The sequence below is a fragment of the Marmota flaviventris genome, chromosome 12 (genome assembly GCF_047511675.1).
Source record: "Marmota flaviventris isolate mMarFla1 chromosome 12, mMarFla1.hap1, whole genome shotgun sequence".
Lineage (NCBI taxonomy): Eukaryota > Metazoa > Chordata > Mammalia > Rodentia > Sciuridae > Marmota > Marmota flaviventris.
The window spans coordinates 24,011,929-24,038,004 of NC_092509.1; the positions used below are offsets into that span (position 1 = coordinate 24,011,929).

Below are 26,076 nucleotides of genomic sequence, written 5' to 3' on the forward strand. Positions count from 1 at the left end.
AAGAATCCCAGGTCTTTAATATCCTAACTCAAACTTTTGGGGAACTTAAAGGTTTAACCCAAAAATGAAAAGTTAGGAAACAACAGCACGAAGACTTCACTTAAAAAATTTGGTTTTGTTTTGGAGCATTTGTGAATCTGTTCCATAGCATTGAAGATTTTCATCTTTAAGATGCTTTCTGCTTTGACTGAGATGCAAAAAGCAATGCTCTTTTGGCAGCTGTAGACGGTACTTGGAGTGATTCTGTCATGTTGCATGTAGGGTGACGCCAAGCCATTTCCTTCCCATTTGACATCAGGCTTCTTTCCTGTGGCCTCCTGGTAGTCTTTACTTTAAATGAAAACCGTGCCTTACCTTCTGGCACTGAGGAGGTACATATTGCACTGTGACTTCACGGGCATGTACAGATAGAAAATGACTTCTAAAAAGATAAAAAATAACTAGCCTACCAATTTTTAAAGGCTGCCTAAAGCACAGGTCCAAACAGCAGGCAAGATAACAGTCATTGTGAGATAGTTGTGCATTTTGATTGTGTGGAGATGGTCAATTGTCTCTTCTGCTTGCCTCTCCATTTGGGAGGACATTTATATGGCAGAAGATTCGTAGAACATCTCCTAGCGACATTGCCTTCTGGGGTTAAGCATATTCACACAACACACATAATTGAACAATGCATTCTTTCACAGGACAGGTATCTTTCTAGATTGTATTAAGCAATAATTTGTTCCGTTATTGTTTCCGCAGAGCCATTACTTCCTATGGCAACTACATTGTACTGAGAGGCATTTGGAATAAGTCCGCACTTTAGTTTTCTGTTAAGAACGCAAGAGTAAGCACAATTCGGGAATCATATGGGGAAAGACGGAGAATGGGAATTCAGAATACAAAAGAACAGGAAGCCATACATCATCACACAAAGTAACTTTCTGACAGTGGTCTTAGTAGGAACTTCTACAGTGCCATGGGCCCAAAATATTGCAAGAGCCTCAACCTGGAAGCTGACTGACCCTGCCTTGAATGGCCCCGGACACTCTGGCCTTTGTTTATGTAAGTCTTTGTTTTCCTTTGACAGTACCAGGAACCTAACATTTTCCTACTCTGAGTATAGTCCTGTATTCATTGTCCCTGCAATGCTAGGTTACATTGACTGGTTGACAGCTTGGCTGCCTGAAAGAAAGATTCTTTATTGACGCTCTTCCTTGTTCTTTTTCTCGGCCTATTAAGTTGAATACAGTTCTATTTTTTCTGGCCAACTCTGTCTGAGGCTACTCCCTCTAGGAAGTAACAGAGAACTGAGCTTGGTCTAGGCAACTAGACTAAATTTTGTGGTGAGTCAGGAATATTACCTTAGGACCAGAGTCACAGTGGCCTGGCTTGAGACAGAGTTCCTTGGTATCAATCCCAACTCTTCTGAAAGCTTGCTGTGTGACTTTGGGGGTAAGTCATAACCTTTCTGTTTTTAGTTTTCTGAAAAGTAGAGATAAAGCTGCAGTGCTTTTCATCCATCTCCTCATAGGAGTCCTGTGAAGGTTAGTTAATTAATTGTCAAGACTGCTGCACACGGGTGTGCTAAGGAAATGTCAGAAAGTGGGACAAACCAGGCAAGGGAGGCCAAAAGGAGTGATTGTGAAATAATTGCTAATTTTTCAAAATCTTTCAATTTCTAGGGCAGTTGTCAGGTAAAGTTCCCAAATTTGTTCAGATGTCAGGTTGGTTATTTTTAGCTTCATTTCCTTCTACAGGGTTTTATGTAGGAGTCTGTTGGTTTAAAATTTTTATTTAAGTCTCTGTCAAACAAAGCAAGCTTTGGAGGGACTTTTGCCTATAAATATAAGTTGCATTTTATCATATCCGTAAGGATATGTTCAATCAATGTCCATGCAAAGGAAAAGATATGATTATTTTCTTTGTGAGTCTTCCGCCTGCAGCCAGACTGGTCAAGGTAGACAGAAAATTGTAGCTGGAACAATAAAAGCTACCACTTCTGGAACACTTAATATGGTCCAGGAATCTCATTTACATTATCTCATATATCCAAAAAGCAACCCAAAGAGGGGGAATGATGGCAATCAACTTGTACCTCTCCACAGCCATGGCCAGTGACAGGTGTACTATGGGCTTGAGAGGCATCAACTGGCTCATAGGGATGCAAACCTGTGAACCATTCGGACCACATTAGTATCAGGCTTTGATCAACTGCCCCGACTGATAGTGGAACATAATTAAGGATTTAAGTTCATATAAATGACTCACCTGTCAGCTGACCTGATGGCTTTAGAATTTCATTATTAGAAGATAGCATGTATAATTTAGTTTTGGGCATGTAAATATTCATTTAATATGAGACATAGTCGGGAGCAGGGATGAAAGCATGGAATTGTAAAACTGCTAGAGCAACCGTTTCTCCATTCACAGACAGGATTCACGGAACTGGGAAAAATAGAGAAGGAAAAAAAGTGGTTGTATGCAGGGGTGGGTGTTGGTGGGGGCACATCACCTTTGCTGATTTATTTTGCTCACATTTGGACAAATTGGGGGGGGGGGGAGTATGGACCAGAAACCTGTCTGCTTTCTAATGTTCAAAATAACTAAAGATCTTGTGTGTTCCTAGGTGCTGCACTGGCCAACACCCTGGAACTAGATTGGGGGATCATGTCATTCTACCTCCAGGGAGATGGAGACTTCTGGAGAGCTCTTTGTGCCCACAGAGTGAGCTGATGGCTCATCTACAAATAGAAACCCATTTCTCTGACTCTTGATACCCAAAGGACCATCTCCCAAAAGTGAAAATAATTTTCTTTACCAAATGGCTCGGGGAAGTGAAAGGCAGTTTGTAGAAAAGGTAGGGGAGCTACAGAAACACAGGTATAGAATCAATTTACAGACTTCAGAGTCACCAAAACCAAGAGTTAGTGTATTTATGACCCAGAGGAGTAAAAGCACCAAAGAAGGATGTTTTCTTCCTTCTATAAATACCCAGCATCTCTTCAAGGCATTTAGGAGGGAGGCCTCTATCCAGAGACGACAGTGTGGGCGGAACACATCCAGCACCACAAAGTTCACACAAAAATAACAACAATGCACACATGCACTGCGCAGAAAGGCATTTCTTGTCGCACACACACATGTTGTGGAAAATGTCTGCGGGGGGCAGCGGCTTGCGAACACTTATGTGGGAGTCAGAGTCGCCTGGATTGCGCGGTGCCAGGCAAGCGTAGGTAACCTCGCCAGAAAGCCACACGCGCCCATCTATTTATAGCTCCCCGTGGTGAAAAAGTAAAACCAAAGTGCAGCTTCTACCTGCTGCTCCCAACTGAAGCTAGCAGAAAACGGATAAGACCTCCTTTTGGTCGCCTTTGTAGTTTCAACTGACACACATACAAAAGTGATGACTTAGCGGCTCCCCGCTTCCCGACCCCCTCCAACAGGTGAGAAGGGCAGGCAGACCCTCCAACGTTCAGTCTCCTGCCGCGTCCGGAAATGTATGTGTTCAGTCCCTGGCCACGTGAAATGCTGTGGATTTTTTTTTTTCTTAAAGAAAATTCATTTCTCTCTCTCTCTCTCTCTCTCTCCTGGAGAGTTGATGATTTACTTCAAGAACTTTCTCTTTCAAAATCATCCCCATTTATAACAAAGTGCTATGTAAAGCATTTATCTTTCAGATCTGTTTTCCATCCTCCAGTTTATGTGCAAGGTGAGAGAGAGAGAGAGAGAGAGAGAGAGAGAGAGAGAGAGAGAGAGAGAGAGAGAGAAATGAATTTTCTTCACCAAAGAACCACAAACACAACAAGTACCAGGGCAGAATCGTGCCCTATAAACAAGATCTAATTGTTAGGGAAGGATGAAGCCACACCTTGCTCAAGTTCACAGGCATCCTAGCCTCCCTGGATCCAGGTAACTGGCCTTGAATGAGCTCATTACAATCTCAGGTTTTAAGGCTTTGTTTTCTTAGGGACCTCTGCAATGAAAGCTTCTTACTGTTAGAAACTGTTGACAAGAGCTTATGATCTTTGTGAAAGGGGAAAATCTCTTAAGAGTTAGGACCCTGGGTGGCGGAGGCGGAGGGGGATAAAGGGGGGTGGAGGGGCGGGGGCAGCGCCTGCACCGCTCGGCCCCCTGCAGGGCCAGGGTTGGCAGCGCCCCAGGCGGTACGCGGTAAGCAGGAAGCTGCGGCCAGGCTGAGTCGCTGAAAAGTTACTGGAGCTAATAGATTGTGGTCGCGAGGAGAGCGGCAGCATCTCGGTAGTGATGGGAACACTCAAATGCAACGTCAAAACAGTTGCAGAAACATGCTGAGCTCTACACTCCTGAGCGGGTGCCCTTTGCAGCCCGCTTGGAGTTTGCTGGAAGCAGCTGCAGCCCTGGTCCCCGCGCCCCCAGTCAAATCCAGCTTCATCCAGCCTCACATGGCCCCAGGGTGCGCCCAGCAAGACAAGGGTGCTGCAAAATGTTGCACACACCGGTTGAGCGCAGAAGCACAAGCTGGTTGCGGAATCCCCTCATCCCTGGCCCCTGGCGGATGGGCAGGTTTGCTTCTCGCCCATCCGCTTCCATCTCCATTAGAAATGCTGTTTCCCCCTGATGTGAATGGGTTGGATGGTAACTTTAGGCTTCTGAAGCATTGAAATGTAAAGTCTACTGGGGACATTGTCCCTTCCTGTTGATGATGTTCTGGCTCGAACTTTTGGAGTGTTACAAAAGGCGGGGGGGGGGGGGGGGGGGGCAGGAGCGTTTATTTCAAGCCATCCTCCCGCCCTTCTGCATTTCTGTTTTCTCTCTCCTGTTCTTTATTAGCTGAGTGTTAGAATTACTAAAGGGCACCAAGAAAGCACTTGGCCGAGTAATTGAAAGGTGATGTTCGTGGAGATGACACTGGAGAGTGGGACCAAGTGGCCCCTCAAGTCTCAAAGACAGGGTTAGCTCTCTGTGCCCCCGACCCCCAAAGGGTTGCTTGGCACTTCACTGATGGCTGGGAGCCCTCCCTATGACCTTGCAAAAAGCAAAGACAGGTCACAGGAGAAAAACTGGATAGTGGTACCTGTCAGCTATGAGAGAAGCCTAGTGGCCTTGGGGTTGGTCAAGCCTTTCTTAATATCATAAAACTTTTATTTTATGATATTATTCTTATTATTTATCTCATTATTTTTTCTCTTAGTTGTTGGAGAAATAAATTTTACCACCTTAACCCATTTTTAAGCATACAGTTCAGTGGTCTTAAGTTCATTCGCATTGTTTCACAGGGTCTCTTTAAATAGCACTGGGGCGTGAAGTGTTTAGCTCTATTTTCATTTGAATGCCCATAATCTGCGGAGTGAAGTGGTGCATGCCGTAATCCCAGAGGCTGAGGCAGGAGGATTGCTAAATTTGAGGCCAGCCTCAGCAATTTAGTGAGACCCTAAGTAATTTAGCAAGAATTTACCTCAAAATTTTTAAAAAGGGTTGGGGATATCACTCAGTGGCAAAATGCCTCTATTTCAATCCTGGTGTATATTCTTTCTAGCTTGGTTCTGTACCTGCCACCTTCTCCCCACCAAAATTGGGATCCTTTGTCAGTCTGCAATCTGACCCTCTTTCCCCTCCCTAAGATTTAGAACATGTTTCAAGATGAGGATCTCTCTCTCTCTCTCTCTCTCTCTTTTTAAATTTGTACCAGGGATACAACTCAGGGGCACTCAACTACCGAGCCACATCCCCAGTCTTTTTAAATTTTTTATTTAGAGACAGGGTCTCACTGAGTTGCTTAGAGCCTTTTGCTAAAGTTTGGTTTGAACTCACATCCTCCTGCCTCAGCCTCGGGAATCATTGGGATTACAGGCATGTGCCACTGTGCCTGGCCCAAGATGGGGATCTTAATCAAGTCATTTCATTTGCAGTGTGAACAGGATAGTCCAGGATTCTCCTTTCTGTCAACATCTTGAATCCTTTCAGACATAAGTAATTGGTTGAGCTGACATCCTGGATGTGTCTTGCTCTTGTGTCAAGGGAAAGCAAGTCAATAGAAGATGTCCAACCCCTGATCCTAGTATTAAGTGAATCAGGGCTCAGGAAAACTCTGCTGTTAATCCCTGTTCTCACCTTAATCATGGCCCAGAAGACTCATCTGTAGAAGTAACTGCTCTGACCACTGGAAATGGAGGAATCGAGAAGGGAGATTGAAGTACTAACTTTTTTTTTTTTAAATCCTTTTTTGAAAAGAGAGGAAGATAGCAAAGTTTGAAGGTGTATGAATTTGAATTTTTGCATAGAGATTAATGAATTTAGTTAAAATCACTGGGTTTTTCAAAGCTTGGGAAGGGCTCAGTGACCCTCTAGTACAAACTTTGCTTCAGTTTATAGAGAAATGGTTGCTGAGGCCCAGAGAAGCTGCAAAACAGTCTTCATTCATTTGGGTAGTGAATGTTTACTGAGCACTTACTATGTGCCAGCCATTGTTTCATGCTCGTTTACCCAGAAGTGGAAAAAACAGGCAAAGATCTTTGCCCTCATTTAGCTTATTGTATGTCAGACCCTGTTTTGATTCTCTTCCATGTACAATTTGCCTCTCAAGAACCCTAAGAGTTATATGATATTTTTCACATTTTATAGGAAGTTGAGGCAAAGGAAGGAAATTGCAAAACTTAAATTCAGAATGAACAACCCAACTCAGGAACTCATACTCTAACTTATATATATTGCTTGTGGTGTGTGTGTGTGTGTGTGTGTGTGTGTGTATTTTTATAATTATATTCCAATGCAGGTCTCCTGAAACCGTATCCCAAAACTCTTTGTATTACAGTGTACCATCTCATTTTTCTTGAAAAAGTTAGCTTGGATCAGGCTAGACATCTTCTGATAGGTACTTCTTATTGCAAATCTACTTCCTGCAGTCGATGGCTCTCACCAAACAGGTGTAGTTTAGCTTTCAGTTGTATGGTTGGAGTTTTACCAAATATTTTCGTATACTTTTCTTGAGCCTCGTCATGGTCCTTTGAAGTCAGTATCATTGCCTCTACTTCACAGATGAACACACAGAGCCCCAGAAAAGTGTAGTGACTTTCCCAATGTTACTCAGCAAAGCTGGGACCCATGCCTGGGCCTTCTGCTTCCAAGGCTAGCAGCTTCTCTCTTGTTAGTGGCAGAGGCTCAGTTAATCCAAAGAGAAATAAATTGGCCCATCCTGGATGAAGGCAGCGTGATCCATTTGGAGGCTGTCCGATGTCTGACTAGGTAAGGACAATGGGTTTGCTATCCCTTATGCCACTTAAGAGTGTGATTCCCAGAGCTTTTTCTGATTCTCATTACTGGGATTGAAGCTACCTTCTCAGCGAGTGTCTGAGCCTGCTTTTTCCTTCATTTCTACAGAAGTCAGAGTTTTAGGGAATAGATGGAGCATGCCTCTGAATGTGCATACCTGCATTAACAAATTTATAGAAAAAATGTGTAGAAAGTGATGGGATTAGAGCCATGTTGAAATATGCTCCTGCTGAGGTACAGGCAGTCATTGACTTTCTGGAAACACATTTACTAGCTTCTGTGCAGACCTGTCATGACCTCTTCCTTCTCCTCCTGCCTTTCTCTTTTTCCTTCCAATTATTTTCCCTACAAGGGCCATTTCAGAGAAAAACAATGTTTGATGTTGTTTCCTTTTTTTAAAAACCCATTTAAAATAAGAATAGATTTATTAAGTCTCAGGGACATGCATTTCTATTGTCTTATAAAATTTTTTTATATGTAATACATATTCTTGTAGCTATCTTCTTGGTGAGGATGACACCAGGGAGCAATTTGGACAGCTTTTTGTATTTAGACAGGATACCTTTATTTATTTATTTGTATGTGGTGCTGGGGATCGAACCTAGGGCTTCACATATGCGGGGTGAGCGCTCTCCTACTGAGCCACAACCCCAGCCCAGCTTTTTGTTTCTAGGCATCATGGGAAATAACAACATGGAGCTACAGACTTATCATCCTAAAATAGAGCATAGGCTGTTTTGGGAACTGGTACCTTCCACATGACCTCACTCCAGCAATGGAAAAGGGGGAACTCAGGGCAGACACTAGCCTTTGCCAAGGGATCCCTTGGTCCACAGTCTTTTATTCTGTAGCTTGTTTGCCAGTGTTGACTTTCAGTTATAGTTTGTGTGTAGAAATAGTTCCACCTGTGACCTGGCAGCAGAAAAGCATACCTCTTTGAGAACCATCTAGAACACTTCAGGACAGTAAGACTATGGCCTTTGACATTAAGTCAACAGTACTAAGCAAACCTTTCTTTAGGCAATAGGAACTTAAGATTGTTTTCCAGACCCTTCAAACTGACCTGAGCCCAGTTCTCAAAGCACAAATGTTCCCCCCGGTACCTTCAAACGGATGCCATTGTTTCCTTTGCTAAACTTAATCACCAGTACAAGTAATTTAGTTTTTTAAAAGAATTATGGGGAAACCCCCACATAACATGAGATCTGCCCACTAATAAATGTTTAAGTGTACGTACCAGTACTGTTTACTACAGGCACGGTGTGGCAAGTTGATCTCTCTAATTTTTTTTTTTTGTCTTGTTTTGACTGAAAGCAGGACTTATTAAACAGCACCTCCCTCTTTGTCCTGCCAGTCCAGGCAACCACCATCTACTGTCTGCTTTTATGAGTTTGATTGCTTTGGAGTCCTCGTGGAATATAGTATGGCGGTCCCTCAAAGATAATAAACAAATATATAAAACTACTGAATCATCCAGCAATTCCACCTCTGGGTATTTATCTTGTGCTAGACATTTAACATCTGTATTGTTGGTGAGCAGCTCTCCACACAGCCCTGCTCACTTTCAGGAGACTCAGGATGGCCTTTGGCAGGGCTGATGGGTCCATTTGCAGGGAGGTAAACAATTTCACAGTGTGGACTCTAAGAAGTGAAACCTCCTTTAAGTCATTTTACGATGTTTTTTTTTTTTTTTCTTAATGGAAAGGGAAAGTACTGTTTCAACATGAGCACACTTATAGCCAATAAAATAGAGAGTGGAAAATAATGAAACGGGCATTGTGGCATGGGTTCTCACTAAGGAAAAATAAACTAGACATCAAGTTTTTTAAAATGTGTAATATTTTTAGTCCCATTCATTAATGTTTTTGATAGACTTTCTCTGGGCTTCTGAAGGACACTAGCTGAGTTCATATTGTTATTTATGTTAAAAATCATACCCAGCAGGCCCAACCTCCATCACCCTATAGTATGAGTAGTGTATTCCTGTCCAGGTTTCAAAGATGGGTCTGAAAAGGAAAGAAAATGTATGGGTTTTACATATATTTGTAAAAATAGAATAGAAAGGCATTTTTTTAAACCATTTTCCACAGAAAAATGAGGTATGTGTCCTCCCAGCACCCCTGAGCTGCCATAGCTATGTGGACATTCATCACGTTACCACTTGGCTTCTATGGGTATTGTCTCAGGAAGAGAGACTTGACTTTTACTGGTGCTTTCCATTTGTAAGTTTTCTCTTTAATTTCCTTAGAGTCATTTTCAGAGTCATAAATTACTGTTCGACCCTTTCATGTTCATATGCCACCCCCTGTTTAGAACATAAGGCTTCTCCATAGCACACTACAGTTTCTCGACTGTCTTCTACCTCCCCTCTGCAGCTCACTAGCTGTGTGGCTTTGGATAAGTTGTTCCATCTTTTTGGGACTCTTGTTTTCTCATTTCTGAACTATGAGTGTTAGGCTAGAAAGACCAGGTCTAAGTTCCTGGGAAATCTCTAAATTGTTATGGTGGGGTGGAGCACGGTGTTCATTAGAGCTGGTTGATGATTTGCACCTAGTACCCAGGATGCAACTATCACAAGATTTTATTTCAACAGCTGGATCTCACCGTTAAGTTTGTAAGAGAAAAACTGAGGGAGAGGGTGAGATTGGCAGACTTCTTGAGAGAAGAATCCAGTCTTAACTCTTAATGTATTTTAACACCATCACATAAAACAAGTGTTCTTGATCTTGTTTTCTTTCCTAATTTTATAAAAGTAGCAAGCAATTGTTCTGAAATCTGGATGTGTCTACATGAAAATATATTGAAGAGGAGATCCCTCAGACAGTGTTCAAGAGGAGTTGAGAGTCCTCTCCTTAATTGAGAGTGTGCTCACAAACATAGCATATTACAAACATCTCTCTGGAGACTCCCCTCCATCATTTCTGAATCCCACGACTAGTGTCATTGCTCCAGATAGTAAGACTGGGCAGTGAATAGAGATTTTTGACTTACATCAATATAGTCTCATCTGTTTTCCTTAAAAACCCATGGAAGACCTAGCAGTCACCTTTATTTAGAGTGGAGGGAGAAAGAGAAGTTGTGATAGTGGCAGATACATGACAATTCATTGTCATTTCTTAGTTTGAGTTTATTAAAATATCAAGCCAATTGTTTATGACTCTGTGAAAGTAACGACCAACTTTAATGCATTGCAGAGTCAGTCAGGTCAGTACTTGGGAAATGATTGGGTAGAATTCAGTTTATAGACTCTTCTGCTTAAAAGTAGATAATGTCAGAGAATATAATGAAGTTTGATTAATTCTGTAGTCTCAAGCAGAGTGCACCAGCTAGCCTGCTATTCAGGTAGAGACTTAGATAACTTCTGGTGCAGCTGGCTTGACACTTCTTTGGGATCAGTATTGGCTTCACATATGGTTTAATTCTGTTTGGAAGAGAAACAAAAAGGCAGGGTTGAACAAGTACAGGCTCTTGCTCTGACTTTACGCTGTAATTAATGAACCTCATCTTCTGTCTTCTCTTTGTAAAATGGATGTAATATTTATCACACAAAGTATTGTGAAAATAAATTTCTAATTTATGTATTTGCTCAAAATATATTATACCCTTCACTCTTCTTTTAATAGGGAAGGCGGATTGGACAACTTCTACAAACTAGAAATCGAGCACTTAGATAATCTGTCTTTGCTTGTCAGTTTATTTGAGACTTTATTCTCTGGTGTTGCAACCAAAAGTCAAATGTTGAAGCAAATTGGTAAACATTAATGTCACTGACTTCAAATGGGCTTTTATATTTCTGTCATGCCAATATGTTTCCTGGGTCAGCAAGTTCTTCCAATTTTCCACAACGACCATTTCAAATGCCCTTCACCTTTAAAACCTCTGTTCTCTCTTTCTCTTCTCCTATCCCAGCTTGGTCTTTCTATTTCAGCTAATGACCTTGGATCTATGTCATAAATAAAATTAAAGCTTATCAGAAGGGGACTTTTTCGGCGTCCTGGTATGCAAATATTCACACATGAAAACATTTTAAAAACTCGTCTTCCTTCCTCCTGTTAGACTAGAGGAGGTCCCCCATCTTTGCTTGCCATCTCCTCCTGTCCTCTTGAGAAACTTACATTACCCACAATCCCTTCTTTTCCTTATATATTCAGAATCTCTTTCCCTAAAAGGTTCTTTCTGTTGGTATTTGATACATTGACCTCCGCCATAATTTCAAAATGTTTTCTTTGAACCTCCCTCTTTCATTCTCCCCTTTCTTTGGCTATTTTCTTTAGAAGGTTCTTCATACTCAATATCTCCATTTCCCACCTCCTACTCACTTAACAATATCTCATTCTTCACTGAGTCAGCGTTCCTTCGAGTTACCCTATATTGCCAGGTTGTAGATGATTACATTTTTTTTTTTTGTCATCTCTACCTGAATATCTATCTTGAAGGTACTTGGAACTCAACGTGTCTAAAATTGAATCTGGGGTTTTCTCCTCTGAGCCTAATAGTCATTTGTCCCCAAATACTTCTTTCCTTAACTTACTTATTCTTTGCATGTGGCACCAGTTGCACTTAATTCTTCTCTGTTTCTAACCCTTCTCTACATACGGCATCATCATTGCCTTTGGTTTCACCTTCCATATATCACTTGGATCCATCCATCACTTCCAGAGTCTATAGACTTCTCATTATCATAGACTATTGCATTATCCTCCTAGCTGGTCTTCATGCACTTTCTAAGCTGTTCTCAACAGTGGAAACTAAGTGATCTTTCTGAGGTGTAGGTTTCTTCGTGATACTGTCTTACTTAAGACACAACAGCTTTTCATTGCTCTTGGGCTGCAGGAACGTGTTGCGTCCTCTGCCTGAGATACTCTTTTCCCTTTATGCTCTTTAAATCGATTCTTTTCAATGATCATTTCACATAGGACTTGGCTGAGCCCTTCTGGAATCACCTAACCAAATCTCTTATCACTGTGGTAATTTTGCATTTGCACGCTCAATAGGTTTATCTAGACAGATATTATCTTCTGAAAGGCAGTTCATGTCTTTGACTCATCAGTGAATCTTTCGTGAAAGAACAAATAAATGAACGAATAATATATTTCTTGAAAACGGTACACATTTTTAGGACAGAGAAGAAAGAGAATAGAAACATCTGCGTATAACTTGTTTATCAGAATGGAGAAATTTGCTTCCTACAGTAGGCACAACTAGCTGTTCACCACAAACTCATGTTTCTCTTTGATCATTTGGAATGATTGCTGAGAGGTCACTACCTTGCCAGAGACCACATCTCCCAGCTCTTTTCACTGATGTGTGGGCATGTGATTGATTGTTGCCAATGAGACACAAATGAAAGTTGCATGTTTAATTTCTAGGTCAGAGAAGCTGTGTCTCTTCCCTGATAACCCCTAAAGTAGAGGATTTTGAGATTCTGGGGGGAAGGCAGACACACAAATGAGAAGCCATGTGAACCTACTCATCCCTTCAAAGAGAAAAGATGCCCCATAACCAAGAAGAAGGGTTGAACAATGATGGGCAGTGAGTGTGAATTTGGCTCTTCATCAACTTTTGTAAATAAATTTTTATTGAGTCACAGCTAGGCCCATTATTTACATATTATATATGGCTGACTGTGTACTGCCAAATAATCAAATTGAGTAGTTACCACAGACTGTATAACCCTTGGTGACTGAAATATTTATTGTCTTGTCTTTTACCGAAAAAGTTTTCTAACTCATGATCTGTTAGGTTAAACAACTGTAAATTAGGGATTTAATTGTTATAACAAAGAGCATTTACCCTAACTAGTATACAGAACATAAATATTGCGCTTATTTGCATTCTTTAATTAGTCAGAGCATTCTTTCAGCAAGTATTTATTGATACCTCATATGTTCTTGGTGTCAGAATAGTCAAATCTTAGAGATATGGCTCCTGCTATCTAGAATCTTATGGTTTCCATGGGGAGAGAGAGATGAATAAATCGGCAATTAAAACACTGGTACAGTGGTGGTAAATGCTAAGAAGGCAACCCTGAAATGGGGATTAATGTTTAAGAAGTTTATCTTGGTGTGCCCTTGGGCCCAGCAACTGCAGGAGAAACAAAGGGAGCAGCAACAGGCAGAGGGAGAAGTTGGGCAGCACTTTTACAACAAAGTCCTTAGCCAAACTCATGGTGCCCTCCAGAGTTGGGGCACGGGGCTGGGAGCTGTGTCAACCAGACAGGCTGTAGGTCATCATGGGAAGGAAGGGGTGTGAACTTGTGTGAAGAGGTTCTCTTCAGCTTAGTACAGGTCCACAACAGTTCTCTCAGGAGCTGGGGGATATGTTCTTCATTGCAGTGGGGCCATTTAGATGGCGTTCAGGCCACCGTAGGAGGGTTTGCAACAGATCCCTGAAGAGGAGTTACATAAATGTTGAAATCTGAACTTTGAACAGGGAATTTTACCTTGTGAAAGGAAAGGGCAGGAATCAGTAGTGGAGAGTGCCTGAGGCAGAGGGAATAATATTTTCTAATCGCTGAAAATGAAAGAGTGAGTTCAGAAAGATCAGAAGCTGAAATTCCACCCCGACTGACCAGTGTGGTTTTCCATGCGGGTACTTTCTACCTGGGTCAGACTGAAGGAGACAGGGAAGCTGTCCATGCACATGACCCAAGTTGATTAGTGATTGCAGAATACCTACATTCCAAGAAGCTCCAGGTCATCGTTAAAATTATCTTACATTGTTTGAGCTAAATATCCTCCATATTGGTACAATTTAGTTAAGTCTGCCATCTGGGAACAGCCTTCCAAGATCTGTATTAGGAATGTGATATCTTATTCTCACATAGTGTGAGTTAATTATCTCAAGACAGTGGTTCCTCATCCAAATTGTGATTTCTCTATTCCCTGGAATTCTCTATTCTGCTCAGAAACCTATGTGCTACTTACCAAGTAACTTTGATTGACTGGTGCAGATGTGAGGAGAATAGTCAAATCCCCTACCCCAATGGAAAACAACCGTTAAATGATTTATAAACACAGACATAGGCTGCATTTGAACAATTAGGGTGAATGGTAAAATGTTTGGGCTTATAGTTCAAAACACCTAAATGCTGTTCAGAAACTGAAACAGATGAGAGAATAGCCTCTACTGCACAAATACTTCACAAAATACCCAGGAAGTATCTATGTATATTTTAAATTCCACATTTTAAAGCTGTATGTTCCTAATTATATTGCTTATTAGATTCCTTGAGTTGATAAATTGTGACTTTATTTTTAAACTTCTGGCTATCATCATACATCTTTTTATTTAGTTATTAGATCGATGTGGTGTGATGTGTTTTGTTATACTACACTGCATTGTAGTTCATGAGAGTTTAGTTTAGGTCAAGATTGAAATTTCGAAGTCATATGTGTTAGTGTGTTTATGAACAGAATATTTAACACCATGTAACAAACATATGGGCAGCCATTTTTATAAAATGTTGACTGTGTGCTGTTTGTTTAGTAACTGAAATGTGATTAAGAAGCACAGTATTTAAACAAAGCATCTTCTAACTACTCACTCACCTGACGACTAGGATATTGGAAACTTAAGTATACCTGTATGCTGTTACCTTATCCCATTGCTATTCTAAGAACAGTAGCCCTACCAATCTACCATGATTTGCATGGTACTCGTTAGTTTCACAGTACTCTTTAAGGATGGATATTTTGAAGGTATGGGCATTAATATTCAAGATACTAAGTGTCTTTCTAAATGACATGAGTTCTTAGAGCCAGAACCAGGTTAAATCTCAGATTTCTGACTCCTACATAATCCCACTACTCAGGAGGCTGAGGCAAGAACATTGCAAGTTTGGGGCCAGCCTGGGCAAGTTAGTGAGACCCTGCCTCAAAATAAAAACTTAAAAGGACTGGGGATGTAGCTCAGTGGCAGAGCAACCCTGGATTTCATTTCTACTATACATACAAGAGTTACATCTCATCCTTGAATGTTATGGAACTAGAAAACATTGATTCAAAAGACCCCCAGGGAAGATGATTTCTTTTTTTCCCTCACATTTTTTTTAAATTGGTGCATTACAATTGTACATAATGTTGGGATTTTATTATTACCTATTTGTACACGTAACATTATAACAATGCAATTTGGCCAATATCATCCCCTAGTGTTTCTCCATTCCTTCCCCTCCTCTTTCCCCCTGGTTACTTTCCCCTATTCTACTGATCTCCTTTAATTTTCATAAGATTCCCCTGACCTTTCTTTCTTTTTTTTTTTTTTTTCCTTTTTCTTCTCTAGTTTCCACATAAGAGAAAACATATGGTTCTTCACCTTCTGAGTGGACCTGTACTAAGAGAACTGTTGTGGACCTGTACTAAGCTGAAGAGAACCTCCTCACACATCATGTTTTCAAGTTCCATCCATTTTCCTGCAAATGATGCAATTTCATTTTTCTTTCAATAAAACTCCATTGGATATACATACCACATTTTTTTAATCCATTCATCCTCTGATGGACACGGAGGCTGGTTCCACAGTTTGGCTATTGTGAATTGTGCTGCTATAAACATGGGTGTGCATGTATCCCTGTAATAAGATGGCTTTAATTCTTCAAGCTAAATACTGAGAGTGGTGTAGCTGGGTCACATGGTGGTTCCACTCCAGGGAAGATTATTTCAAGGTTCCTGGGAAGCTCTCTTAGGACCTACTACTTCCTCTACTTCTTCCATAACTGCTTCCTTTGCTTGCCTTGGCTTCTTCTGCTGAGGTCCATGTTCATTTCCTCAAGTTTTCCTCCTTGTCCACGTCCAGGAGTGTTCACCTTTCTCTCTCTCACACACTCCTTCTTTCCATGACGACCACTTCTGAGCGTAGTCAATGTCACTTCATGTACTTTGATTTCATGAAAGACTGTTGAGATCCTATTTGGTGCCTTGAAGACCTCTTCTGCAGACTAAATACATTCTGTTCACTGTGATGCCACTGAAGATATTATTCTCTAAGCTTATGAGCCATTGTCTGTCACTCTTTTGGGACTGTACTCTAGGATTTCTGCACTTCATACAAGTTTAGAGAAGTCTTTCTTGTGGAACTGAGAAATCAAGTCTTTTTGAACATAAGCTTTCTTAATCCTAGAAAGAGCCAGGAGACTACCCTCATCTCTGAGCCAGCCATCTTTTCTATACTGTGTTTAATTAGTTTACCAGGGCTTATTGACTCCTTCCTATTTATCTCTTTTCTTTCTTTTTAAAATGGAATAGACATATAAGTAGGGCTGATGGAGCCATTCAGAAGAAAGCTAATGATTTCAGTATCTATAAATATGTATCACTTTAAAGAAACAGGATAAAGACATTTTAGCAAATTCTAGAATGTCTAAGACTAAGTTCTAACACTTAGTCTTGTAAATATGGCCATATTTGAAAGCTGTGTCAACAACAACAATATCAACAAACACCCCTCAAACCAACAACCTTGAACAACTTGTTAAACAAATTATCTTAGTTTGGGTAAAAAGTCCAAAGAAATTCACCCATCTAACTACCATTCCGGCTCATAGTAATGTCTGGTTTTTCATGTACTTGTTAAATTCAACTATAAGTTGAGTGTATCTAGCTAGTTGCACAGGTGATATACTTGTGCTGAATTAAATATTGTTTTCTCCCTTAAAAATCAGTTTTATGTAGCATTACTGGAATCAACCAGATTACTTCTATTAAAAAAAAAATTGTTGGGAGCATTTTGAGCTTTGCTTACATTGCTTACATTGCTTCCTGCATTTCTAGACAGATTTTCAAATTTCCTCCATCCTCTGCTGCCTGGCATCACAATAGGTTTTATTGTCAAGTGTGCTGGGGTGTCAGGCTACTAATGCCAGAACTGGAGCCTCTGGGGATCTGTTTCTGAGGACATGGGTGTTCTTGAATCTGGTTGCCTCCCTCGCTGCCCGCCCCCAGACTTTGAAAAGCAAGCACTGTACAAACTTAATCAAGCAGATCATTAGTCAAGCGTCACTCTGGGTGCAAAGGTGCTGAAGGTCATTGTGCTTAGCATTATGGAACACCTCCTTTTAGTAGTTTTGGCATCCCCAAATTAAAAAAAAATCAGCATGAAATTCAGAGACTTACTGAAAGTGCAGTGACAACCATTTAGTTGCAAATAACACAGAGAGGGATGTAAAGAAGAAACAGAAATGGACATATACAAAAAGAGTTGAGTCTAATGGAGAAGATTATCTGGGGAAACAAGGGAAGATGACTCATATCCTTCTCATTTGAAGACTGCGTGTTTTCTTAGATCCAATACTACTGTTTAAGCTTCCATTAGTGTGTTGGTGAGACCAGCACGTTGTTTTCTCAAAGCATCTGGCCTCCAGAATGCAGTATTGATGGAGATGCAGAATCTGGGAAGGTCTGTCTAAGAGGTGACATCTGAGCAAGCCTCAGGGGGCTTGTAGATTTGGAATATGAAGGGATAGGGCCATATGAAGAGAGGAAAATGTGCAACTGTGTTCAAGGGCACAGACTCAGACTTCATGGAGCACACGTGGGATAAGTAGAGCAGGGCTTTTGGTTTGGATAGAAAGTAGGCTCCCAATCTGGCACAGGTCAGAGACTGAAGTTAGATGGTGGGTGACCTGGACTTGGTTTGGTAGGCAGTAGGGAGACACCACTGGTGACTCTACCAGTGCTTGACTGCAGAAAGACTGAGGGAGAGAGGTTTTGGCACACAGACTTACTAACTTTCGCAAAGACCAACCTAAAACTTAAAAAAAAAAAAAAAAACCACTATGAGGTAGGTGGTATTCTTCCTTCTAGTCTTGGGCACTAGACAGCTTGACTGATGAGACCTGGATGTCGATGGTGGAGGTCAGCTTAACTGGGTAAGAGAAACTTCTTGGTCCTACATGGAGTTCTGGCTGTTCTTGACCTCTGTCCTTAAGCTCCTAAAACTGATCTTACATGGAGTCTGTTGTTAGCTCTTCTTATAAAGCTCAGACAACTTAACTCCCCTGTTACCTTTCAGTTTAATCTGACCTTTCTGAGTATGGCTGTTTAAAAAAATTTTAACTTTGTTTTTGATTCTGATCCTAGCTTGGCTATGTTTATTATTCATGACACTTAAGAATTCCTCTTCTGCTGTCTTGCATACTGACAGTGGCTGCTCACTTTTGGATTATGGTGGATCTTTATCCAAGGTTCCATTTTTCTTCTTGGTAGACAACTCTGATCTCTGACAACCATTTGCTGTGTGTATCCCTTTAAAAAGAGAACTGGAAATTTTCTTACGTGACTTTTTCACGGATCCGTTATTTATGTTAACTTTGAATTTTGTTCTACATCCATTAAAAATGCTTGCTTTGACTTTTAGCATATAGCCAATTGGCATCATCTAACCCTGGGGGAAAATAATCATATACACACAAGAATTTTTAAAAGACCTATTTATTACATTGGGCTTAATACCATATTCTTTTAGAAAGTAGCCAAGTGTTATATATTATTCACTTCCCAGGTCTGTGAGTGAGAGAATTGACAAGCCATTTTACCATATATACACTTTAGTCAAAACGAAAATCACTTCGAAGAAAGTGTCACAGGCTCTAGGGTCCTCAGTCCTCCTGTTGCCTCCTCTGGAAACCTAAGCATTTGGCCTTTACCTTTGAGATGGGTGATTAAAATCCTGACTTAGATGTAATCGCCTTCTTCAAGTTTTGTGCATTGACTGTCTTGCTCTTTGGGGGTTTTCCTCCGTGTTTCCATTTAAGTTACACATCTGTACCTCCTCTTTGACCTCTGTACACTGGAAAGAAGTAAAACATCCTGCGTTAGCATAACTTCCAAACCTGACAGGTAGTATTTAGGCATTGATTTATGGTCTCTAGCCTACATTACTTTCCATCCCCTTCCACACATCATGGAGACCCCGGGTGCCCTGTAGATGCTCGATGTTTTTAATGGATGTGAACTTAACCATTAATGTAACATCTCTGGTTTAATGCAGATACTTTTGTTAAATGACAATATAATTACTAGTCATCGGCAAACCTCAAAAAGATTGGGAGGTTAGGTTCATTTAAACACCCGAGAGCTCAGATGCTTATCTGAAGTTTACCCCTAGAGTTTGGCAAGTCCAGGCTGGAAAACTCTCAAGATCCATCTAACACATGAGATTTCAGTCAGCAATTCTGTTGTTTTCTTTCTCAATATCGGGACCCCGATTTTTCAGTCTTGGTCTATAAAGTACCATACAGAATGTCATATTGAAAGATAAAGAAAAACTCATCCCTGTCACGCACATTGAGCTGAATATATTTTCACCAGATGAAGTAAACAACTGGATAAAAATTTTGTGTTAGAAGAGAAACGCTACCTTCTTGTGCTGTTAGGAACCATTGTGTCTTCCTCCCCTTTCCAAATTCTTGTTTACTGCTGCAGTTTTCTAGTAGCTTCTCCCTGACATCAGCTTTGAGGTGAAGGGAAATTGAGGAAGATGACTCAGAATAATCCTGTTTGAAAACAAGTTTGTTTTTTCCTAGAAAAAGTGTTAATATTTAAACTTCTTTCAGTATGTGCGGGCAAGCCAGCAGGCTATGTACTTAAAAAAATAATAATAATTAAGATACTTTCAACACTGAGTGTTTTGTGTTTAGTTTAGGAGTAATTTTGTATCTATGGTGGTTTTTCCAGTTTCGCATTCCTTTAAATTACTTTTTCGTTTTTCTCTTGTTTTCTGTTTCAAGTGTAGGTGTGTGTGCTTGCCTGTATGTGTATGGTATGGGCTTGGAACCTGGGGCCTCATGAATGTTAGGCAAGCTCTCTACCACTGAGCCACATCCCCAGCCTCACAAGACAGTTTTGAAAGGAGAAAAACAAACAGACAAAAAACAAAACAAAACAAAAAAACAAACAAAACTTTAACCCCCCCCCCCCCCCCACACACACACACAAACTAAAAACCCTGTGATTTAGAGAAATGGTCAGCTATGGTCATTTGATGATTTTTTAGTTTCTGAAGGAAAACGAGACTTTGGAGTCAATATGTGGTACAGAGCTACTAGGCAGCACTTGATCCTCAGTATGCAAACCTGAAGTTTTGCAGTTTTGAGATGCTACTATGATGCTTATAATGAGAGTTAAACACTTCTTAAAAAATTAAGGTAGAAATGTTGTCATCATTTTGGTCTGTATGTTGGTGTTAGTTTTAGCTCAGGGAAAATTTACACTGCCTTTGTTTTGAGCAAGATGTTTGGAAAGGTATATAGATTAAAAAAATTATAATAAAGTAATTAATTACCACTGAAAGCCATATGAACCTACAGCCCAGTGGTATCATTTGGATCTCAGTAGAAACTTTTGATGGAAATCCTTAAATAAACACAGTGATTAATCCCCTAACAGAGTGTCAAGCACATGAAGTTATGATTGTTATACAAGTATTATCTCCTATTTTCTAGGCACCAGAGCTTGGTTTCTAGAAGCTCGAACTCTGTTTTAGTTCTGCACCTTTTGTCGAGCTGGATATGCTGGCCTCTGGTCCCTTCTTGGGAATGATTTCTTCCTTGCAGACCACTAGGGCAACAGTGACTGGAGAGTTTGCCCTCTGCCTTGCTGTGTGCAAAGTTCATAAAGTCATTGAAGATATGTTAATTTGTCATGCATTTCAACAAGCCCTACACACAATATTTTCAGAGGCTTGCCTGGCCTGATCCACGGAGCTGCATAAAATCCTTATTAACCAGAAGATAAACAACAAGCTCCTTTGGACCTCAAGCACTCTCTATCAGATTAGTTAATGGGATTCTCGCACCAAAGATAGGACAAACCGGAGACCATAGGCCATTACGGTGCTCCTTGGCACTATTATGATACTTAAGCCTCATTCTCTTGGGTTAGGCAATAAATTAGGACAAGGTGAGCCTGGTTTCTTTTCTGGTGGGGCATCTTTGTTTTCTGTGGCAGGCTTTAAAAGGGTATTCAGTAATGCAACCATGGAGGGTTTTTCCATCATTTAAAAAGAGCTCATTAGACTCTGCAAATTGATGCAGTACAAACAACATTGAGAGGGTCTGGGTTCCCACATAAATTAGCTCAGTTTGTGCAAGATGAAAAATGCTTTGGCCCTAACTGCCGGCACTACAAACACAGCCCGGCTTGGAAAAAAACAAGGTGTGCCCACTGAGCCTCTTACATCACCAGCAGGCAGAAAAGTGCTGTAATTAAAACTTAGCTGACAATTTGCTTAATGATGTGCGAGGCAGAGGAGAACCCAAGCAGGGCACCCACATGTGGTCGCTTGTAGTTTCTGCCATTCCGGGGCAGCGGCCCCAGCAGTGGCCACGGTGAGACTCTTCCACGCTTGAGAAAATGGTGACTCATGGGAGAGACAGTGGAGAGGACTAGGATGCCAGGCTCGCTGTCCTTAAATCATCAAGACCATTTTCATCATAATGAGTTTGTGTGAGTGAGAAGGTACTTAAGGTGTTTTGGAATCATCCGTTTATAATTAGCCAGGTAGAATTTAAGAAAATTAAACTATTCCCCACAATATAACTTAGACCAATTAACAATTTAATTAGTTCACCATAATAATATGAGGTAGGGTTTCCAATTCCATCTTCTCACCTCAGGATTACTGTTATTATAGAAGAAAAGAATCTTTTTAAAGTTTGTGAGACATGAAGGCTCAATTGGAACTAACACAATGCTGCACATCCAGATCTCTGGATAAGCTCTTTAATCCAGGGTCTGCCACATATTCTTCTGTGACCCTTGACCAGGCACTTGACCCCATCATTGCCTGATCCGTAAAATTAGGAGCCCACTGCCACATACACATGATTTAGATTGGATCCTGATAAGCATTGGATGTTTGGAAAATTTGGAAATCTTCGAAGTAAATCCAGCATATTCTCTAGATGCTTAATTATTGGAATAAACCACATTAACTGACATGTCTTGAATTGTTCTTTAATAATTTAAAGAGGCATTTCCGTAAGTGTTTTCATATTTAAAAAAAAAGAAAAAAAATTGAGCAGTAAACATCAGTAGATGTTTTCCTGACATGTTAAACATTTCAGCTAAAAAGTTTATCCTCCTGCCACTTCTAAAGACTAACCTACCATTAATTCACAGAAAAACATTCTGTCTGCGTGTTTGTAAACATCTAAATCAGAGAACCACTTCAGGTAATGCTGCTGTCTACCTCAAATGCCCAGAGAGTAGGTGAATCTTAAATACCAACCAGACCTTACTACTTAGGGAAGTTTAAAAGTTATAATCCGTATTGAAAAATAGAAAGAGATAAACAGGAGACAGTTCTTAGAATCTGACATTTATCATCCCCCCCCACTGAAATTTCTAAACAGTGTCATAGTATTCGTTTATCAAAACTATTTTGACCCAAAACTGCAGAAACGCTTATTTAGTTGTATCTTGTGGACTTCTTAGGGACATTTGTTGGACATGGAAAGCTCATGAACACTCTTCTTGTGGCTTCTGAGATATCGCGTGTCTCCTTGAACTATGGGGTTTCCACTGGAAAGCCTTGGGTAAATGTAATATAACTAAGGCAGTTAACTTGGTTCTGTCCTTGCAAACCAGCTATCTAGTTAAGTGGGGAAATAAAATGGAATTTCATTCAGCTCAAGAGCAGGAATCATATCTCTTGAGATTAAAAAACAGCATATGTGTTAATATCAGATACTTCCAAACATGTTTTACATACCATTGTTGGGAGTTTTTTGAGACCAGTGGTAAATACTACATTTAGGGTAGGGTAAAAACTACATCAAACTTGAGGATACCACTGAGGGCACATATTTTAATAGCTCCTGTATGTAACACACTGTCTTCATTATATTTCTATTGAATTGCTACCGTTTGTAACTTTCTTACCCGATTAATCCTTGCTTTGGATATTTTTGGTCTTTTATTTGTAACACTAGGGCAAATAATTTAATAAATAGGCTTGAGATAGAATAAGTATACCACAATTACCACTCCACAGGATGCTGGCCAGTTGAAACTAAGGCCAAGGAAGAAAGTAACTTCTGGAGTCAGAAAATCATGAATAAACTCTAGTTCTGCTATTTGTTGAATGGCTCAGGTAAGTTATTTAACTTCTCTACACTTTAACTTTCTTACCAACTAAGCAGGAGTAACAAAATATCTAGCTCCTAATGTTGTGAAAATGAAGTAATCTATGGTGAATATAAGATGCCTCATATAGAATACGTCACGTCCTACACCCTCACTATACTACGGAACGTTATGCTGTAGGCGACTCAATGATGTTGCAGTTTTATTAGTTCATTATAGTTACACATAATATTGAGGTTCATTTTACAGAAGTGTGGAATATAATTAAGCTCCAATTAAGTATATAGTACTTCCCCTTTTCTCTCCTCCTTCCTCTCCTGTGCTCGTTCCTCTACTCTACTGGTCTTCTATTTATTTATGATCTTTTTAAAACTTAGTGCATTACAGGTACACATAAAGGTGAAATCACTGTGGTATAATACTTTATACACATAGGATAGTTTGGTTAGTTTTATTCCACCTTTCCTTCCTTTTTCCTGTCCCTCCTCCTCTCCCTCTCCCTCAGTTCCCTTCTTCTGCTTCACTGATGTCTCTTCTATTTTCAACTCCATGGTATTTCTTATTTAACTTTGTATATCTAATGTTTAGCTTCTTTCTTAGTGCATAGTAAGCACTAAAAATGGGCCTGTAATCCCTGCGGCTCAGGAGGCTGAAGCAGGAAGACGGCAAGTTGAAAGCCAGCCTCAGCAACTTAGCAAGGCCCTAAGCAACTTGCAAGACTTTATCTCAAAATACAAAATAGAAAAAAGGGCTGGGGATGTGGCTAAGTGGTTACGCACCCCTGGGTTCAATCCCTGGTACCAGAGAGAGAGAGAGAGAGAGAGAGAGAGAGAGAGAGAGAATGATTAAATAAATAATGTCTTTAAAAAAATGGATCTTAACTGATTAGAGAGGAATCATATGTGTAATCTAATGTAACAATAAGATATTAGAAGTTTAAGGAAATGACCAAAATTCATTTCGAAGTTAAAAAAAATATATGACTTGAAGATATCAGTAGGTTTCCTAAAAGGTTTTCTTTAGTTCAATTCTGAAAGTTAACCGAGGCCATTTCCTTTCTAATTGGGATTCTTCAAATATAACATATTTCTTCATATAAGTTGACTTAAAGAATCAGTAAACATTGTGAATAGCTTGAGAGTTTTAAGACAATTCACCAGACTGACTTGTTGGCACTAATGGGACAGTCTGTTAAGACAGCTACCTCCCCGAGAACAGCCCTGCATCTCCATATTGCTCTCACAGATATCAGACCAAAGGTCTGTAACCACAGTCAGTTTTTCAGGCCAATGGTGTTAATGAAAAAGGAAATGGTTTATTCTCAGCAAACTTGTTATTGGCTCCAGGGACCACCCTTTAATTCCCGACATTCACCAACGATTTCCTGAGCTATGCATCAGTGCATGAAACATACAAGGCTAAGAGTGGATGAAGTGTTGAGCGTGAAATACCTTCATGACCAGCGCTTTGGGGTACTGTTACATGCTAGTCAGACTCCGCTGCACCTTATCTGGAAGGTAGCACTGGCCCTCATTTACTCAAATCATGTTGTTCTTTTTCAAGGTTTTTATTGGCACATTATAATCATACACACTGGTGAGATTCACGGTGACATATTCATACATGCATGTAATAATTGGATCAGTCTCTTTCTCCAGTGCCTCCCTTTCCCTGTCTTCCTCCATCCCCACCATCCCCATCCTATTCTCAACCGGTATCCCTTCTAGATTTTTTTTAAATTAGTGCATTACAATTTTACATAAAAGTGGGTTTTTTTGTGGTTTATTTGCATAATGGGGTAATTTTTGATGAATATGTTGGAGATGACTAGTTTGCCTGTTTGTACGGCCATGGAAATGTTGATGGTGAGGGAAGTGGCCATGAGAAGGGGAGAGGTGAATTAAAAATGGGGGGGCTGGGATGTGGCTAAAGCGGTAGCGCGCCCGCCTGGCATGCGCAGGGTGCTGGGTTCGATCCTCAGCACCACCTAAAAATAAAATAAAGATGTTGTGTCCACCGATACTAAAAAAATAAATAAATAAATACATTTTAAAAAAATCAAAAATAAAAATAAAAATGGGAAGGCAAGAAGGCCTGTTTCAAAGCTTTTCGGTCCCAGAAATCATTTTACATCAGTCTGAAACTCTCAAAATTTCTGAAGCATTCAAGTATCTTATGTTTGATTGGCTCTTTAGAACTACTTCCTGATAGTTGGGGATGTGTCCGTGGTGGGTGCTTGTCCAGCATGCATGAGGCCCTGGGTGAACCCCAGCAACAAAACAGAACAGGAAAACAGCAACTGCTTCTATGAGAGTACCAAAGGAATTGATAGGCTATTATCGTTATTTTACCTGTACAAAAACTTGGAGCATGTTTGTGACATGTCCAGTCCACACCCTCTCTTGTCCCAGGTGGAGTGTGGAGAGGGGCAGTGGTCGGGCCACAAGGCAGGCAAAACACCCTCTGCCCATAGTTAATGCAGCTTCTAGAGTTTTCACTCTTAGGCTGCGGGATCTTCATCCAAAACCCACTCAAGGGCTTTGACTTTTTCCCCTGCCTTGTAGTTCCACTGTCCACTTAGTCATTCGATTTCCCAGCCGCACTACTAAAAATAAATGGATGAAAAGAAAACTTTTCTTGGCAAGCTCTTTGGCGGTTGTCTCCTTGAAGGTCCCTCCTGATGTGCTTACTGAGAAATGGCATCAGCAGAGCTGGCCTCTGTTGAGCCTCTCTCTTCATGGACGTCCCACTCCCGCGG

At 40.5% G+C, this 26,076-nt stretch overlaps 1 long non-coding RNA gene across 1 annotated transcript; it reads left to right on the forward strand.

The window, feature by feature from the left end:
- Positions 1-3,791: 3,791 nt before the first annotated feature.
- Positions 3,792-15,699, forward strand: LOC117794836 (uncharacterized). The gene is made up of 2 exons (XR_004618711.2): positions 3,792-3,894; positions 15,517-15,699. It is a non-coding gene; the product is annotated as an uncharacterized lncRNA (long non-coding RNA).
- The last annotated feature ends 10,377 nt before the right edge of the window (positions 15,700-26,076 follow it).